The sequence below is a fragment of the Acomys russatus genome, chromosome 9 (assembly GCF_903995435.1).
Source record: "Acomys russatus chromosome 9, mAcoRus1.1, whole genome shotgun sequence".
In the NCBI taxonomy this organism is placed as follows: domain Eukaryota; kingdom Metazoa; phylum Chordata; class Mammalia; order Rodentia; family Muridae; genus Acomys; species Acomys russatus.
In genome coordinates this window covers 46,322,460-46,327,410 of record NC_067145.1, presented here as the reverse complement: position 1 = coordinate 46,327,410, position 4,951 = coordinate 46,322,460, and the positions used below count along the sequence as shown (strand labels likewise).

General features: G+C 41.3%; 1 non-coding gene across 1 annotated transcript; it reads left to right on the top strand.

Moving 5' to 3' along the window:
• The first annotated feature begins 3,581 nt into the window (after nt 1–3,581).
• Nucleotides 3,582–3,690, top strand: LOC127194077 (U6 spliceosomal RNA). The gene has a single exon (XR_007831216.1). It is a non-coding gene; the product is annotated as a U6 spliceosomal RNA (small nuclear RNA).
• The last annotated feature ends 1,261 nt before the right edge of the window (nt 3,691–4,951 follow it).

The following is a 4,951-nucleotide window of genomic DNA, read 5'->3' as shown; positions in this document are numbered from 1 at the left end:
TCAAATGAATGTACAGATTCCACACGTGCCTGCCTGAAACCTATTTCCTCTTGTTTTGTCCTCAGAAAAGATGGAAAGCAGCTGGCTGGCTTCTCTCACTTTGCCGCAGAGGGCATGACTAGGTCAGATGAATATACTTATCTTTAGCTGTACAGTGCCAGGGCCAATGTTTCTTGCCGGTGATGTTAATAAACACTCTCGGTACTGTATCATAATTCCATAACAGTTCAAATTCCCACTGGATTTTACTCTCCATCCAAGTATCTTACCGTTAAATTGCCCATACCTTAACTTACCCAGATGTAAAAAGATGAACAAACTACCTGTAAGAGTTTTGCTAAGGGTTTTATCTGAGGATTAAATGACAGAACCTATGTGGGAGCAGCACCCAGTTGGGGCATTCAGATTCCTGTAGGACTTTTATTGTTAGCTCACCATTTTCATGGCCTTCACACCATTTTCATGTGTCCAGGAACTGGAAGCAGGCATGTGACTTATAATGCAAAGCAAGGGGTCTGTTCTGACGACTTTCTATGGTAGTTCGGGCCACTGAAGAAATGCAGACCATACCAAGACTGGACTATCAATCCATTTCCTTGTCTGTTGTTTACACCCCAACTTAGGCTATGTAAGCCATAGTTTCTACTGCCTAAATGAATTGCATTCTTGGTCATTTTAAACTTGTCAATGCTTAAATTTAATTCCAGCCTTATTCATCACAGTGTTGGTCATGTGCTTTTGGAAAGGTTTTGGAAAGACCACTCCAGAGCCTGAGTGGTCATGTCACCCCAATGCCTTCAGGTACCTATTTACTCACCAGCAACATGAAGGTCTCATTTGAATATTACTGTTCTGTGAAGTCTAACCGCACTTTCACACACTTAATCAATGCTTCCCATGCTCTAGGATAAAATTCTAGACACTAGGTGCGGTGCTTTGAATAAGAATGATCCCTACAGGCCTATATATCCTATGTCATCAGGGAGTGGCACTATTTGAAAGGATTAGAAGGTGTGGCTTTGTTGGAGAAAGTGTGCCACTGGCAGTGGGCTTTGAGGTTTCAAAAGCCTATGCCAAACCTAATGTCTTTATCTTGGGCTACAGATTAGGATGGAGTTCTCAGATACTGTCCCAGTACTATCAGTGCCACCATGCTCCCCACCATTAGGATAATGGCCTAAATCGCTGAAACTATAAGCAAGCCCCTCATTAAATGCTTTGTTTATAAGAGTTGCCTTACTCATGGTGCCTCTTCACAGCAATAGAACAGTGACTAAGGCATGAGTTGGTACCAAGGAACAAGATATTGCTGTGAGAAGCATGACCATGCATTTGTTTGGAAAAATTTGGATGACTTTGGGTCTTTGGATAAGAAAACTGGTTGAATGCTTTCAGCTGGGTTTAATGCGACAGTGTAATAAGACCATGGAAGACAGTAGTACTGAGAACAATGTAAATTACAATGGCCCAGCTCAAGAGGTTGGGGGAGGTGATATTTGTTAGTGGTACAGAAACCATTCTTGTGATATTTTGGCAGGGTGTGGCCACTTTTTGCTCTTGTCCTCAAACTCTGCCTAAAGCTAAATTGAAGAGTTTTGGATTAATAGCCTTGGCAGAGATTTTAAGACAACCTTGTATTGACACTGTCATGTGGTTATTAGTAATCACTCTTATGCAGATCAATAATGAAAAGGAAAAAGCTGACAAAGCAAAATACAAAATGTACAGTTTGAGGAGAAAGGGAGCACCAGGAAAAGTGATGTGGAGCCAAGTCCTCTACTCAAGGAAATAAAAGAAAAAGCCTGTGAGGCTAATTGGAATAAAGGAAGTGGTGACCACAGGGTGAGATCCTACCTAGCTAAGCTTCCAACTTGCAAGAAGGATTTATAAAATTAGTTTAGTTTAGTTTAGTTTAGTTTAGTTTATTGGCTTTTTGAAACAAGTTTTTTCTGTGTACCCTTGGCTGTCCTGGAACTCACAGAGATCCAAGATCCACCTGCCTCTGTCTCCTTTGTTCTGGGACCAAAGACATGCAGCACCACCACTTGGTTAAAGAATATTTTAATCAGTTAAGGAAACTATCACAAGAGAAAGCTGATATAATTGAAGAAGAGGACCAAGGTCCAGCTCTACTCCATCAAACAGCAGAACTTGGCATCTCAGGCAACCTGTCAAGGATACAAGAAAGGGATTGTGGAATCTCCCTCCATGGCTAAAGAAATCTGATGAGGCCAGGCTTGTGTCAGGAATGTTCCTTCATGGAAGCCCAGATGTCATTGCATAAACCTGTGTAGGTGAAGCCTGGATTATGTTGAGACCCCAAGATGTTGGAGATGCCAGAGTTGTCGGATACCTGCCAAAGAAAGCTGTTGACTGGGTGGGGAACCATCCCAAGAGAGAGAGCCATGTTACAGTCAATGAAGCTGAAAGGACTAAAGATCTGAAGAGTGGTTTGACATCAGAAATGGAGACAAAAAATTTGGAGTTTGCCTTGGTGGGCTTTTGGCTTGCTTTAGTCCAGTATTTCCTCACTAAGCTCCCTTCCATCCCCTTTGGAATGATAATGTATATTCTGGGGCACTGTATATTGGGAGTATGTGATCTGATTTTTTTATTTTTATATTATAAAGGATTCAATTAACAGATTGCCATAAGTCTCAGAAGAGACTTTGAACTTTAGACAGTGTTGATATTGATGGACTATGGGGACTTTTGAACTTGGACTGAATGCATTTATTTTTCATTATGAAATGACTACAAGCTTATGGGAGATCAAGAGTGGAATGTGGTTGATAAAAATAGCCCCTATTGGCTCATATATTTCAATACTTTATCACCACGGAGTGGCACTATTTAAAAATATTAGAAGGATTAGGAAGTATTGCCTTGTTGGAGGAAGGTTATCACTGGAGTTGGAATTTGAGGGCTCAAATGCTCATGCCATGCCTAGTGTCTCTCTTGGCCTATGGATCATGATATAGCCCTCAGCTATTGCTCCAGCGCCATGCATCCCACCATGCTTCCTACTGCTATGATAATGACTAAACTCTGAAACTACAAGCAAAGTCCCAACTAAATTCTTTCTTTTATAAGAGTTGCCTTGGTCATGAGTCACTAGAATGTTTATTAAATAAAAGATAGTCACCATTGAGCATAAGCTGTGCCCCAGATCATGGCATATTAGATGATCTCATATTTATAATAACTTTAGGAAATCAATGCTAATATTCCATTTCTATAGTTAAGGAGGGCCAGGGAGGCTAAATGACTTACCCCAAATCATGGAAATACTTTAAAAATTGAAATTCAATTCTAGAACTCCTACTTTGATGTACAGAAACTGTTTCACAGTGTTACAGTTACCATCAAGAGTAATGTGGAAGAAAGGTTTACAGACTCTAGAGGGCAAGTATTACCTTCACTGTATCTCAGAGCTTTGCAAAAGTGCCTTGAGGTGCTTAAGGGGAAATGGCACTCATTTGACTTAATTGAATGTAGTTTACAACCACTAGTTCATAATAGAACAAAAAAACAGGCAGGCTTGTAGGTTCTGCTTCACAGTCGTCATTGAAAGTAACTAAGTGGTACCCACTTCAGCATCACATATACTAAAATTGGAATGATACAGAGAAAATTATGATGGTCCTTGTGCAAGGAAGACACAAAAATTCCGAAGCAGCCCATATTTTTTCAGAGGGGACCCTAGTACAGCTGTCCTCTGATTGGCTCCACCCAGTGGCAGATCGAAACAGATGCTGAGGCTCACAGCCAAACATTGGGCAGAGCACAAGGAGTCTTGTAGAAGAGAGGGGGAAGGACAGAAAGATCTGAGGGGACAGGAGCTCCACAAGAAAACCAACAGAGCAAACTAACTAGAGTCCAGGGGTGCTTGTGGAGACTGAAGCACTAACCAAGGACCATGCAAAGACTGAACCTAAGCTTCCTACACGATGTAGCTGGTGGTCATCTCAGGGTTCACGTGGATCCCCTAGTAAAGGGAGCAGGGACTATCTCTAAAATGGACTCTGTTGCCTGCTATTTGATCACTTCCCCCTGGCAGGGATGCCTCACCAGGCCACAGGGGGAAGAGGATGCACTCAGTCTTGATGCCACTTAATGTGCTGGGATGGATTGGGGAGGCGCTCCCCTTTTCTGAGGAATGGGGAAAGAGGGAGGGAGAGTGGGACCACGAGGAGAAGAAGGAAGGGGCTATGATCAGGATGTAAAACAAATAAATGAATAGAAAGGAAGGAAGGGAGGATCATGGGAAGAAAGTAACTAAGTGTTATTTCACATTTGGCAAGAATTAGTACATTTTGGTAAGCTAAAAAACAAAACAAAAACAAAAACAAAAACGTGGCTAACAGGTTCTCTTCATATCCACAGTTGCTAACTGTTAAAAGTATTTGGGGAGGGAAATTGAAGTGGGTAAGCAGAAATATGTAATTGATGTCTAGGGTCAATAAATATTGAGAATCTCCAGTTTCTACAATGACACTAGTGGCCAAAAGTACATGAGAATTTCATTCTGCCTCACTTCACATGGCATGTATTTCTGCGTGCAGATCAGCCCTTTCTCTTCTCTATGTGCAATGCCATTTTGCAGAGTTAGATTCTCTTTAATCATTTACATCACCTAAATTAGTTGTTCCATTCGGAAACTTCCTCGAGCCTCTGGCAACAAAGATGAGCAATAACAGTGACTTCTTTTCTTTTCTTTTTCACATAAAGGAAATCTGGAGGTGGAGTAATTAGGGCTTGGGTGACAACTCTCCTATGTCAACCCAAGCACCCTCTGTCTGTCTGCCCACCTACCTTCCTGTGTATCTTTTGTTATTAATATAGTTTAGAATTCACTGTGGTTACTGGACTTCCAAACCTGCATTTCCACATCATATGAAAGAAGGAGGAAGATGTTTTTCTACATACAAGAGAAGCCAAGAATATATCT